At 37.5% G+C, this 15,743-nt stretch overlaps 1 protein-coding gene across 12 annotated transcripts in view; it reads right to left on the minus strand.

The window, feature by feature from the left end:
• The window catches only part of dlg1a (discs large MAGUK scaffold protein 1a), a 151,310-nt gene that overhangs the window by 98,555 nt on the left and 37,012 nt on the right, over positions 1-15,743 (minus strand). The gene's annotated exons all lie outside the window — the stretch shown is intronic.

Raw genomic sequence — 15,743 nt, forward strand, 5'->3', positions numbered from 1 at the left:
GAGTGACTTAACAAAAGGTTAGCAGTAGTGTTTCCCACATATACCCGTTCTGATGTGAGTCTGTGTCCGAGCTCTCTCCCTACCGCGGCATGCCCATGCACGTGTTCTGTAGTAACAGCAACTGTGTATTCTCTCATATTTCTGAATTTGCAACAAATTGTCTGCGCTTTACAATAAAATACCACTCGTATTTCAAATAAAAAAGCGCTCATAACACAACAACACTGATGAGAAGAGCAACACCAGTACAGCCTCAATGTAAACGTATGATGATTTTTTCAGATAAGGTCGCGTTTTTAGCAGCAGTTTAAGAAAGAGCTGATTGGATTAAACAAAGAGTTACTGAGTCGTGGGTCGTTACTGGGTCCTGTTTAGTCACTATTTTATAGACAACAGAACAGAAACTATGTAAAAATAGCATCCTAGTTGTGTTAAAATGCAATATAATGTGACGGATCAAAAAGCAATGACGTCACATATATGCTAATCAGCTAGTGACATCATCGCCGCCACAGTATCTCAAAATCCTGTGGGAAACACTGAAATGTGCTGATAAAATGCAAACACCGATTGCAATGATGGTGCAATTGAAACTCAATTATTTTTTCTTTCTCTCTGCACTAAACGGCAGTGCTGTGGCAGGATAGTGCAGAATAAGCCTCTGTATTATTGTGATTTGCCTTGCTACCTACCTCACAAAACAGGCAAAATCTGAACGACCTAATTTTCCACATGCTTGAACAGAATGGTTTACCAAAACAAAGTTACTGGGTTGATCTTGTTCACATTTTCTAGGTTGATAGAAGCATTGGGGACCCAATTATAGCTCTTAAACATGGAAAAAGTCAGATTTTCACGCTATGACCCCTTTAAGACCCAACCTGTTTTTATACACTGTAAAAGAAATTCAGCATTTTTGTCAAATCAATATATATTTATGTTACCTTTACTAAACAAACTAAGTTAAATACATTTCACCATGTTTTTATAGGTAATGTCAACTTATAACAGGTCAAAACTTTAACCCGGCATCACTGGGGTGAAAGCAGATTCAACAAAAACGTATAAATAAGATTTATATGAATTAACCACCTCATAAAATACAAAAAAATACGAATTGCCATTACATTGTGTCGGAAGATCTTGATTTGTGTTTGCTCACGTCGACATTATTCAACGTTTCCTGCAGCACTTTGCAGTTTGGGCGTCTCGCCTAAGCTGGGAAACCCTACTGCCTTAACTAACATTTGCCGCACAAAAGGCCATCAAGTGCATCTTGGAGAATGGTGCGAACGCGCCTCACATCACAAAGGGGCACGCACGGCACACGGCCGAAATGAGAGAAAGACGTGGTCTGGACCGTCACTGTCTGGAGGAAAACTAGCCAGTTGATAAAACATCTCGGAGAATAGCGCGGACATGCTTCACACCGCAAGCGTGCACGCGCGCCACACGGCCAAAATGGTTCGTCACATTTACTGTCTGGAGGATAGCCAGTTGATAAAACACGTGTCCGTGAGAACTGTAAGTAGACTTATGTTTTGGGTTTATTAAAGCCTGTTATTGTATTCGTCTACAGTTCTTGCAAATTAAAAGTAAGTTAGGTGGTGATTTTATTGTTTGAGCAACCTGCTAGCTAGGTTTCACGTGCCTGTTGATTAGATATAATTGTTGAGCGCTCTTGATCACGTTATTTATGTGCATTATTTACATGCTACAGTAGTTACACTTTAAGATAATGTAATTAATAGTAGGAAATAATTCGTTTTTACAATCTTCGCGCTATCTATCATCATTTGCCAGTTGTTCTACAACATCTACAACCTTAAGTTTCACTTTATCACGCAGCCATTCCCGTTAGAGGTATCTGTTAAAAACATTTAATTCATTAATAATCTAGTATGTGTTCATTTTCTTTAATAGTTTCTTCAAAATTAAGGTGTTTTAAATAAAAATATATTAATTTTCATCATGACGCGTACACACTGCCCCTTTGATTGCCACACTCCCACACCCCCACCCACCAGCCCAATCCCACCACTTAAACTAACAAATTTTCTGCTGGAAACCCAGTACTGAAACCTTCAGGTCAAACACATAGAGGTACAACTGTTAGAAACTAAAACATACTGTAACTTATATCATCAGCTAAATCTGTTAAACAACAGAAATTCTGTGCTAGCAAACCTCTAAAGTTTGAAATTTTCTATGAAATGTGAAGTCTTTGCCTTGAACAACTCCAAATTCCCGGATGACTCTTGGAAGGCTACAAAGCCAGTAAGATTCAAAAGGTGAGTATGAACTCGGAGCCACTGCTGGGACAGAAAAAAACAGACATCTAATAGTTCTGAAGATGTTATTACACCGATGAGTGCTTCACAGTCGCTGCCGCTATGGGACCAGCTTGTCAGGATAATGAGCTGCTCGGCTGAATCATCGTTCTTTCTGGTTGGTCTCGTCCAAGCTACCGTCAGTAAAACCTGATAAATTCAAGAGGATCACTCATCCAGCAATTCAACCAAGGAGAACATGTTTTCAAAGACCTGACACAGTGAAAAACAAATCTTAGTCAGGCAATGCCACAGTCTTAGACCGGGGTGAACCCTGAGAGGTGGAGAATCCAGTGTGATGGACTTCATACTGTATAAGTTTTTGAGGAGTGGAGGAGACTCCTGTCTGCTCCTCTCACACCATTTCTCTCACAAGGCTAGTCAAGCTGCTGCCAAGCTGACAGCTCCTGTCTTTTTATCTGACAGGGAACATATCAGTCCAGAGTCCAGAACTCAGCAAACACTGCACTTTTTATAGATGTTTCACCTTACTGTACGTTCTGGAGAGCTGTGTAACCTGTCTGTGCTCTGCCCCACTGCTGCCAAAACAACCCGCATCCACATGACAAAAAGTCAGAGCTAAGCATCATTTGCATGATACTTGCATAATCAGCATCATTTGGGATGCAGAATTATGAGGTCTGACAGATTCACCTCAGCTGAACCACACAGAGCAGGTGTTGCTGTAAACTAGTGTTTGGCGATATGTCCCGTTAAGAGATTGTCCTATCATTAGCCTGTGAGATCGCCGATACAAGATAGTATCGGGGTGGGCAGTGGTTTACTCATTTATTTATTCATTTTTACTTATTTATGACAAGTCACTTGATTGGTGGACAAAAAAATAACTTTTATGACCGCAACCTTCTCAAAACTGATGCCATTAATCCATCCGCATCATTAGTCCACAAAAACTCTCATGCGAGGAAAAGCACACAATGCGCATGTTAAAGAGACACTCCACTTTTTTTGAAAATACGCTCATTTTCCAGCTCCCGTAGAGTTAAACATTTGATTCTTACCATTTTGGAATCCATTCAGCTGATCTCCGGGTCTGGCGCTAGCACTTTTAGCATAGCGTAGCATAATCCATTGCTTCTGATTAGACCATAAACATCACGCCTAAAACATAACCAAAGAGTTTCGATATTTTTCCTATTTAAAACTTGACTCTTCTGTAGTTACATTGGGTACTAAGACAGAAAATTTAAATTTGCAATTTTCTAGGCAGATATGTCTAGGAACTATACTCTTCTGGCATAATAATAAAGTTCTTTGCTGCCCACGGTCTTAGTACATGATGTAACTACAGAAGAGTCAAGTTTTAAATTGGGAAAATACAGAAACTCTTTTGTTATTTTTAGGCACGATGCTTATGGTCTAATCAGATTCATTGGATTATGCTAAACTATGCTAAAAGTGGTACCGCCAGACCCGGAGATAAGCTGAAACTATAACATCACAGAGGTTTGACTTAATGGGTCCATATTATGCAAAATCCACTTTTACAAGGTGTTTGGACATAAATGTGTGTTGTCACTGTGTGAACAAAACCACTCTACAATAAAAAAATAACCACCCCTCCTTCTTTTTTAATCCCCATTAGACATTCTTGTTAATATGATGTCACACTAACAAAGCCCTGCCCAGAGTCACTGACTGGTTAATTTCAAAAGCTTTTCTAAATGTGTGTAGCATAAATGCGGCTAAAGATACTATTGTCCCAAACTGTATTCACAGGAATCAGCTCTATTTTAAACTGAAAGCAGTAGCTTATTTACATTTACAGGTATACACGTGAAAACAGAACTTTTTTCCTCGTGCCCAAATAGGGACATTTTGGACAAGCTATAATAATAATAATAATAATAATAATCTGTGGGGTATTTTGAGCTGAAATTTCACAGACACATTCTAGGCACACCTGAGACTTATATTACATCTTGTGAAAATGAGCAAAATATTGCCTCTTTAAAGGAAAACACAACCCTTTTTCAATATTTTACTATGTTCTTACCTCAACTTAGATGAATGAATACATACCCATCTTTTTTCAATGCGTGCACTTTTAATCTTTATACAGCGCTTCTTGAATATGTTAGCCTAGCCCCATTCATTCATATGGACTAAGTTTTATTTTGTGCCACCATACTTACTCGTGTAACTACTCATGTGACAGTCTTTAAATAGGGAAAACATGGAAGTATTTGGTGGCTTCTAATAGGGCTGCACGATTCAAGCTAAAATGTGAATCCCGATTTTTTCCATGGGAATTGAGATCCCGATTCTCTCACCCGATTCTCTTTATTTTAACAAAAACATTTGTTATGCACTTAACTAAAAAATGTGCTAAAGGACTTTCAGTTATAATAACGTTTCTTAAAAGTCTCTTTTTCTTATTTTAGACCCCTTAAAATTTAGAATAATTAAAAATTTGTTAGCTGTTAAATTGCACCTGTGCTTTTTGTACTATCAAACTGGCCAACCTTAAAACTTTAAAAACACTAACGTTAAACCTTTAAAAGACTAAAAGATCAACATTTTGAGGCATCAGAGAGAAACGCAGACATGTAACAATGTTCCCCTCGTGCGAAAAACCCTTTCTAATGGGGAACGCACAGAGGCCGTTTCTCAATGTGAAGGCTGCAGCCTCTCTGGAGGTCGCATTTCTAAACTGCGCATCATAAAGACTGTCTAATTTCAGAATATTAACAATTAACGTTATAAAGATGACTAATATTTTTAGTTAATAATAAATTGTTGAAGTATGTTAATGACTTGCGAATGTAATGCTCCGTTAACTTAAATGAACCAGGCTTGATGACGTATACAGCCTGCATGCGACCTCCTGAGGTTGCAGCCTTCCGATTTAGAAACGTCCAGAGCCTGACGTAAATAATTTCCTTGCCTTTTTCGAAACCAATGTTGTTGCATCTTCACTTTCTCCGTCGCCACCAGGATTTTCCACAGTGACACTCGTTTATCCTCTCTTTTTTGTGAAAATTGCCGCTCCAGATCCACCAAGTAAACGACTGTGTTTAGGTCTGCCGCCTTGTTATACGTCACGCGAGTGACAGCGGAACGCCGCAAATGAGATGAGAGAGAGGAGAGAAACGATCGGGTCTGATTGGTGAATGAATAGGGTTTGGTTTTACCCTGTATGAGTGTGTGTTAGCAAGTTTGACTGATATTCTTGGGTTGTTGTAATGTAAATACGTGAACACTTGAACGCAGAAACTGAATACAGGGAAATACTGTAAATGCAAGTGAATCGCCGTCATTTAAAATGAAGATCGCCTATATGTATGAATGGAGATCGTGATTCTTTTTCGATTAATCGTGCAGCCCTAGCTTCTAAATTCATCCCTGTTTGGAGCAATAGGAATGAATGGGTCTAGGCTAAATGCTAACAAATTCAGAAGCGCTGTACAAAGATTAAAAGTGTACGCATTGAAAAAAGATAGGTATGTATTAATTCATCTAAGTTGAGGTAAGAAAATAGTAAAATATATTGAAAAACGGTGGTGTTTTCCTTTAAGTTATCTTCCTTGTCAAATAAAGACTGAAGGGAGGAATATTCTGGTTTGGACATCTGATTTGGCTCCAATGTTCAAAAAGTGCTCAAATTTAGCATAACAGCACCAGGACTGCTGTTGTTTTTCGTAAGTCTGTTTGAATTTACATGTATTTGGTAGGCACATTGATCCAAAACAATTTAGGTTGCATTCTAAATACTTAATACATTTAATCCATATCTCATTAAGCCTCCCAGTGTACCGTTCTTCCACTTCCTGCAGACATAAGATCATCACGTCCACATTTGCTTGTGCCTCAACCTGTGAGATAAAGAAAAAGCTGACATCTAAAAAGTGTGCTGTGAGCAGAATTAAAATAGTTTCTGCCTCTTGCCTTTCTAGGAAATATCAGGTCCTCCACTCCCTCTATAGTTGTCCCCTCTGCAAAACCTAAATTGAAATGTTCAAAGCACATTGCTACGGCAAATCCAGAACAAAAGGCAGATGACAACATTATGTGTTATGGGTTGTTTGCAAAAATGTTTTAATGTAATTTGGTTATAGATTATACTGGGCATATCGAGTCCGTTCCAGTGTATTTTATCACATTTATTATGAAGATGATCCACTTAGTTTGACGACCAAATGTTTTGCAAAGAGCACACAAGCGATGACAGGTTTTTACAGCAAAGATCGGAAGTACAAATCACAGGCACACATTTTGCTTCTGCACATCAAAACAGAAAAACGACTGGCTGTGTCTTGGCATCCCTCCCATGAGACAACTATAATTAACTAGCAGGAAGCCAGCTGTACTTCCAAAGTGGACGGGACGTGAAAAAGAGCCACGAGGGAAAAATCAAACGAGATAGTTTGTCAGCACAATCAGCATAATTTAGGCTTGTTCGAAAACAAGCAATATTCAGAGATAAACAGTAGGATCATTCTATAGGTTTGTCAAATTCTTGTTACATCACACACACCTGGGGTGGTATAAGACGTTTTACACCTTCCAAAAGGATTTCCTCGTTCTCTAAAGGTTTATCAACAAAGATGTAAAGGGTGATCCATCCTAACTGGCCTTACGTAATGAATTCGCTGTGTGATTAATGAATGTGAGAGCATGTGGAACTGCCTTCACGGTTTAGTGACTACAGTAAATGTAAATGTTCGGTTATGTAATTCATAATGCTAAAGAATCACCTTGTCTTATCCAGAAGGAATCCAACATATCCTAAGTAAAATTAATATGTAAGCTGAATTCCTGTGATCCTTCTGTTTTTGCATCTTGCTGCACAACAGTCCAAAAGGCTTTAACTAAGTAATTTAAAGTCACTTTACCAAAACTAAACCTGCTTTCAAATGTTCCAGACAGAAAACAACTCTGCAAAGCATTTAAACAGCGCTCACCATGTGCTATAATGGCAGATTCAGAATACACCGATTTTGGCACAATCTGTTTGAGTTAGGGTACATAGAGGTGATTTGTAAAAATGGGCATTGGGATGCAAGAATCAATCGTTTTTCTTGTATAGTCTATCACAGTGGACAACAATCTGCGACACACGACCAGCATGTTTAAAATGTTTGACCAATGGGAATACAGCTTTCAAACATGGTAAAGCAAAAACAGACAATATTTTGGTGCTGCTAGGTTCTTCTGCCTTTATGTTATTTGTTTATGCTCTCCGTTCACATATCGCGTCTTTTGTGCACTCAAGTTTATGATTTCAAATGTAGGTGTGCGGTATTCGTGGTCATAATGGAAGCGACGCGCTCTTAGGGTTTTCCAAGCGTTTTTTAGGCGCAACATGTGAACGGCTCCTTAGACTGCAATTTATTGACTTGCCGCTAGAGGCTGGCTCCAAAAGGGAGCAAATTCCCATAGAGTCCCATGTTAAAATGCCCCACTTTACAGCAGGAAATAATATGTTTACAGCAGCCTGATCTCACGAATTTCTGTGTTATAGTCACAGAATATTTTGCTCATTTATGCGTGTCATTGTCACGGATCTCTGCTTTTTTCCGTGTCTGTATATGGACTTTCTTTTCTGTGTCAGTTTCACCTATTGGTTACTCAATTGTTTTCTTAAGATTGTCGCTTGGGTTTGGGGTTAGAACAACATTGTTACATAAAATGACATCCTAACCCAAACCCAACTCTAACCCTAACGTTAGGCGACAATTGTTTAAAAATAGGTTTTTGTTTATACCCATTTTCGGTTATCCGCGAGTGATTTGCGGTGATGCACGGCCAAGATGGCGACGGCAGGCACTGCTCACTATTGGCTTCAAAAAAGTGCTTCACAAACCTATGGGTGACGTCACAGACATTACTACGTCCATATTTTTTGCAGTCTATGTGCACAACTCCTGATCCAGGCCCTGGTAATCTCTAGGCTGGACTACTGCAATGCTGTCATTGCTTGCCTTTCTGCGCAGTCTATCAAACCACAAAGATTGGTACGGAAGGCAACAGTTTTGCTCATCTTCCAGGAGCCCAAAAGGGCTAAATCACGTTCCCGCTCATTTTCCTTCAGTACTCCCTGCTGGTGAAATTATCTTCCTATAGGAGTCCGGTAAGCCACATCTCTTGCAACATTCAAAAAACAACTAAAAACTCCACTCTTCCAAAATTTACATTGACTACAGAAACACCCTTTTATATTTAAAAAAATACTTGCACTCTTTCTATCTCAACAATTATGTTTCGGAATAGTGAAAACTTGTAACTTGGTATTAAGCCCTTACTTATTACTGTCTTCATAAGGCAAATCGCTTTATTGTTTCCTAATCTTTGTAAGTAGCTTTGGATAAGAGCGTCTGCTAAATGCCCAAATGTAAATGTAAATAATTAAAGATGGCAAACGATGACTGGGAAGCAACACATAGTCTTGCATGTTTCTTATCCATGACACAAGAATTTAAACGTCAAAATGACATTATCGGACACAGTGACTATAGTAACAGACAAAAATATTGTGTAATCTGACCCTGTGCACCCTGGAGACACAAATCCAGTCAGCTGGGCAGGGGTTTGATAGAAAGTTATGGCTATTAGCCGCGTTTATATAAATTTATATGTCTATGTGGTGTTTTTAATAAGCTTTAAGACAAACCACGTGCAAATTCATCATTCAACACTATTGCGGAGTATTTTCTCCATATAATTGGAGTTTTCCAAAGTCAGTCTCAAAACAGCAGTTTGAAATCTCCTCGGTTTTCTACGTCACAAGCATGTAACCCAGGGTTCCCCAAATCTTACCCTGGAGGGCCGGGCACTACAGAGTTTAGGTCCAACCCTAAATCGAACTTATCTACCTGTGATTGTCTTGTGATCATGAAGACCTTGATTAGCTTGCTCAGGTGTGTTTGATCAGGGTTGGAGCTAAACTCTGCAGTGCTCCGGCCCTCCAGGGTAAGATTTGGGGGACCCGATGTAACCAATCACAGTTGAGCGGGTGTAGAGTCATAGACGTTATGTATAAAGTACTGTCACAGGAAAAACTTTTACACTGCTATTATGATGCTCAAAGATCAGTTTTAAATGATAAAATTATTGACTACAGGGGTCTTTAAAGAAGCAAAAATTTACTTTTTGATATTTTATAAGCAAAGATTGCAGCATTGGGATCAACAGGAATGCTTTCTCAGTTTTTGTACAAAATGTCTGTCTTTCTCATATCTTGCTCATCTTACATTTCAATAGACTAATAAATAACAAATACAAAGCACAAATGTTATGTAAAAAAAGGCATTTATACTGCATGTTAAACTATTTTTTATCAAAATGATTGTGGTATTTTAGAAGACAGCATAGAGTCGGGTGCAGGTGTATGCTGCCTTAAAACATGCCATAAAAGGCCGTTCACACTTTAACAATAAGCATAACATTAACTATAACGATAACTATTAGCATGCTTCAGACGATAACAACAACTTTGTTAATACTTTGTTTGACTTAACTTTTCAATAAAATCTTAAATATCACAATGTGAAGAGATTTAATCACATTATACTCCCTTTTAAATTTACTCTGTACCAATCCATAAGTTTAATGATTGTATCATAGTCCCATATGTGCAGCTTATTAGTAGATAACAGCTGTCAAAAGCTGCTCTGTTGAAAGAAACACAATAGTTTCATACTGTTTGCCATTTGAATCTGCACAGCGGGGTCTATTTATGGGCACATTAACAGCTGATGACAAAAACGGCAGGTGGGAAAAGTGAGAAGAATGGGGATGACACTAAACCGTAATAAACAGCGCCTTGGGCCAACGGCAAACAGGCTGTCCACAGCATACCAACCAATACAATTTACAGACCTGAGAGAGAAAAGACCGGCATGAGGCATCTATTTGACCTTTACAACAGGTCTGCTGACCTCTGTAGCTGCCAACATGCTAATAAGAAAGACATAAATGACCTCTGCAGTGATAATCTGCTTCTGCTCCCAAACATAAGGGTAATGACAGAAAAAGTACAGTTTGAACAACTCAAAATTCATCTAAATCCAAACAATGAAAAAACTTAAAACGGAAGAAAGACCAGAAAAAAATTTACGGAAACAAGCACACCAACGGAGAATTTATATATATATACAAAGCACACACACACACACACGCACACACACACAACTACTGTACTATTACTGGCTTAATGGTATAAGCTGCAGTCTATTGATTATAGTAATTCTCCGGTGGCTTTACTGATCTTTACATGCTTCTACTACATAAACACACCACATCCCTCCTGTTACAAATTCACATCAGGAACTGATGGTTTGTGGCTGTGACTTATGTTTTGGAGAAAGTCTGAAGAACCCTGTAAACAACACTGCAAAACAGATCCAATTCCAACCATTTTACAACAGATGCTGACATGACCTACATCAAGGCAATAAACACGGTAAATACTGCGAGTCAACCAAGGCTCCATGCAAAACTAAGACATAACCAGTAAATTTTTATTGTAATACAAATTTCTAAACACCCTTACTTTTTCTTGATGTAGATAATTGTACACGTATTCTCTAAAAAAAAGACATTCAATTTTGCTTCTTAAGTAAATGTGCACAAAAAAGTACAAGTGTAACAGATCAACACATGTAGAGCTTATAAATGTATTTAGTATATAACTGTTTTACTTTCATTAATTGTTACATGTCAAGTATTCACAACATATAGCCAGTCTTCTCCTAAAAACAAAAATTCCACTACATTTTTCTTTTTTTAATATTTTAAAGATATACAGTGGGGTTCGAAAGTTTGGGCACCATTGGAAAATATGAGCAAAGAAAGCTATAAAAAATAATCTATAATGTTTCTTGTTTTAAGCTTTAAAAAAAAAAAAAAAAAAAAAAAAAAAATCACAAAAATATAGTGTTTCATTGAAGTAAAGCAATTGAAAGTGAAGGGGAAATTACATTACAAAATAAATAATTTTCTCTAATACTCAATGGGCAAACATATGGGCACCCCTTTATTTAATCCTCTTTGCTCCCTTTATTTGCAAAGAGTCTTCTTTTATAATATCTGATGAGGTTGAAGAATTCATGGCAGGGGATCTTAGATTATTCCTCCACAGAATTTCTCCAGACCATTAATATGTTGCTGCTCTCTACTCTTCAGTCATTTTCTGTATGAATCAGGTCAGGGAACTGGGATGGATATGGCAGGACCTTGATTTTGTGTCAGGGACCCATTTTTTATTTACTTTGATGTCTGTTTTGAACCACTGTCTTGATGAAAGATTTTACCATGACCCATTATACGATTTCTAGCAAAGCAAGTCAGGTTTTTACTTTTTTATCTGTTGGTATTTGATATAATCCATGAAGCCATGTGTCTGAATAAGATGTTTCATATGGCTGCAAAACCAAGTCCTATTTAATTTTCCATACTAGAACTTTTAATAGGACTTGGTTTTGCGGCCATATAAAATGAAGAGGAGTATTTTTGGCAGTAGGAAGTTGGAACACAATATGTTTTTGGTGCACACATGGATTAAAAGGTCCTCCATGTCTAGAGTTAAAAAATACTGCTGGATCTTCATTGTTTTGAACCTACTTTTATACCAGAGGTTCTGGACATCTTATTCAGACACATGGCTTCGTGGATTATATCAAAATACCAACAGATAAAAAGTAAAAACCTGACTTGCTCTGCTAGAGCAAGTCAACTTGAAAGATGCCCAGCAGGCCGGGTAAAGATGATTGGAGGGCCGCCCTTGGCCCGCGGGTTGACTAGCCCTGGCCTATGACATCTAAAAAGAGTGACTCGATAGCATTTGGATCAACCTTGTGATACTATGATGTCAAATGTCAACCGGTCTGCGGAGTTGATGCATTAAGTCAAACACATCTATGATTTGTACCGCAGTAAAAGCAGAGACCGTGTATAATGCGGACATTACATCACTGACATGTGACTTCATGAACAGGGGCAGAACGCTTTGTAAAACTGCCATATATGTGTTGAAAACATTTGGAATAATGCAAGTAAACAAAATGTATAACCTGGCGTTAGTAGCTTTGGATTTTTAATGCATTAATCATACATTATGTGCCTTTATTAAAATGTTTTTTTTTTTTTTTCAGAAAAACTGGACAAAAATACAGTATGTGCGCTCAATAATCAGAAACTCACTTTGTGATACACATAATCATGGTAAGCAGCACAAATCCTTTAAAAGGCCTTTGCAGAAATTAATAAAAGAGCCATCTGTGGGGACAAAGTAGCCAATCAGGACAGAGATCTCCGGATGTTTTCTGCATAAATTAATGAGTCAAAAACTGAGCTTTCTGTGTGGCGCATCCCAGCAGGATTTAATCAATGTAATGCAGAGTGCCGTTTAGCAGAGGATCAGAGAGGCTGGTGATCCGTCCTCTGAGAGAGATAAAATGTACAAGGACTAACTGAGGAAAGATAAATGAGCTTTAATTATCAATTTAGAATCTTAGGTAACCAACAGATTTCCTTCATATACCGGACTTTAGGCAGACACCAATAGATGGAGAGAGGGGCTGTACACTCTCAGAATAGATGGTCAAATGTTACCTAGATGACACTGGGACAGTATACCTTTACACCTGTGGAGTTCGTGTTAGTACCTCAGAGCTACACATTGGTAGCAAACAGTGCATATTAGTATGTCAATTTGGTACCAAATGTATACACTGTTAGGACCTTTTGAGTACTGCGTCACTGACAGCTTGAGAGCATTTGTGACCATCATTCAGACAATTTATTATTCAAACAATCTTTGGGCCCCTTACCCAATAACTACTCCGTATTTAACCTCTTCAGCATTAAAGAAAGCCATTAGATATCGTAAACCACAAACTAATGCAAATCTCAAAACCGATGTTGCTGGCTCAACTCAAACATCTGTTTATATACCGTATTTTCCGGACTATAAGTCGCTCCGGAGTATAAGTCGCATCAATCAAAAATGCATCATGAAGGCAAAAAAACATATATAAGATGCAGTGGACTATACATTGCATTTATTTAGAAAATGATTTCACCCAATCCATGCCGAAGAACAGGCATTTAATCTGGAAAGGCAAGTTATTCAACTAATAGCACAGAACAGCAGGCTGAATAGGTGTCCGTACATGTGAAAGTAACTTAAACATTATTTTACATTTATTTACACGATACACAATAGCATGCTGAACATACATGGAATGCTAAATAGGCTAAATGAACAGAACAAGCCAACGCACATTAACTTCGCAGGCTCGTCATTCCACATCACTGAATTACACAAATACAAGAGCAGCATATTGCGGACTCCCGCGCTGTAGACAGTAATGTTGTCTCTTAGTTCATACTGTATATGTCAAAATTAATTCATACTGACTTACAAGTAGCACCTGACTATAAGTCGCAGGACCAGCCAAACTAAGAAAAAATGACTTATAGTCTGGAAAATACGGGAATTTAGGCCGGGAAGTATGCAAAATGAAAAACTGTGTAAAAATGTGTTTAAGATAAAAAGATTTTCTGATCAGGAGTTAATGAGATGTATCACTCAACACAACAAAATATATATTTTTGGTCAATCTTTATCTTTAACACACATCTTAACCGATCCTAATAAACAATATACATATATGATATATTAATATAATTTTATATAACAATAATAGGTCAGTGAAATAAATCTTGTAGTTTTATCTCAGTGTACACATTCTTTATTTTACATTTTTACTTTTATTATTGATTCAATGCTTTAAACCAGAATATACAAAAAAATGCATAATTTTTTTTTTATATTAGGATTTAAATGAGTGTTGATCATTTACAGATTATCAAAAAATATAAATGGTGCAAATAAAAAAATTCAATTGGTAATGTATTGTACTCACATCCATAATTCTGCTACACATTACAGGTTTATTTCTCTACTTCCTGCATGCTTGGGATTACTATTCATTACAAGTTAATGATGAGGACTTTCCTGAGACCTCTGACTTCATCCCTGCAGGAAGAATCAGCTGTAATGGAAATAAGATTTTTGGGTCTGATCCGTCAGCGCAGGCACAATGTGAAAAGCCACTGTGCTCTTTGCAAGGACTGTAGATGAAGACAGCTAAGCAAGACTAACAACTGAGTCGTAAGAAAGCTTTTTTTTCACATCCTAATCACAGATAGTAGATATAATTGGGACAGAGACTAAGATACCCAGAGGACCGGGCCGTTATGTAACTAATAGATCTTACTATGCCGCTCTATACTAAACAAGCTGAAAATGGAACAGAGGAATCTTGGGCAATACACTGCACGGCTCAGATTTATATCAAGGCATTTGCTTGTTTAGAGAAATAGATTAACTTTGCTTCAAGCTGAAATCTATTTTGTTTCAACAAAACAGTTAACAGAACCCAAGAAGTCCCTGGGGAATAAGGATTTTTCCCCAGCTGTATGTGCCTTGTGTTCCACATTGGTGGATTTAATGAAAGGATGGACCACTTGTGCATGCTTGGTAAATTCAAGAAGCGTAAAGAGCATCGGCAGAGCTTTGGGATGGAGATTTCTGCCATAAAGTACAGTAGTACAGTAGTGATGTCCCTGTTTGAACAATTAACATCTTTGCTCTTTATTCAAATATTTTATTAAATATGCATTAAATTGGTGTGGTGTGTTTGGAGTATAAACTAAAGCTGAAGCAGGCTTGGCAAAAATGTATAATTTATTTATTATTAATAATAATAATAAGTTTGTAAAGACATAATGGACAATGACTATAAAATATTACCACAAATGAGGATTAAGAAATATTAATAACACATACAATTTATGTATGATTTATTTGCATGTATGTAATTGTATATATCCTTTATTACCTGTGAGCTTTTTTCCAGAAAAACTCATTCTCTAATAAACTGTGCTTTGCTGATTTTACCAAATTTTTCCCAAATAAATATCTTAAAAGTTCAGCGTTTTGTCTATTTTTACCATACACTTCATATGGTTTAATCTAACCTGAGGGGGAATTTAAAGCAAAATTGTAGTATTGTATAATTGTATATTTTCCCACGGAAATCACTTTTGGCCACTACTGTATGTCACAGGTCTTGTTGAGTTTCATTTTGTCAGAGTACGACTGGACAAATGGAGACACTGTAAGACTTCTAAATATAATCACGCACAAATATCAGGACCGCATGCAAGGAATGGATGGTTGCCACGAGGAGCATATGTTCAGCCCATAACCCACTAAAGGTGTCATCAACAAGGCTATTCTCAGTATGAGATGACAATTAACAGGTCTCAGTCCAAAAACTATTTAAGCAAATGAGGTTAATAGTATTTACACTTTGCTGACTGTCAGTCATGCATCAGATGCTTTCTGATAAATCTTGCATGAGTTAAAAACAGCACATTCCC

Source organism: Paramisgurnus dabryanus, chromosome 7, assembly GCF_030506205.2.
Source record: "Paramisgurnus dabryanus chromosome 7, PD_genome_1.1, whole genome shotgun sequence".
In the NCBI taxonomy this organism is placed as follows: domain Eukaryota; kingdom Metazoa; phylum Chordata; class Actinopteri; order Cypriniformes; family Cobitidae; genus Paramisgurnus; species Paramisgurnus dabryanus.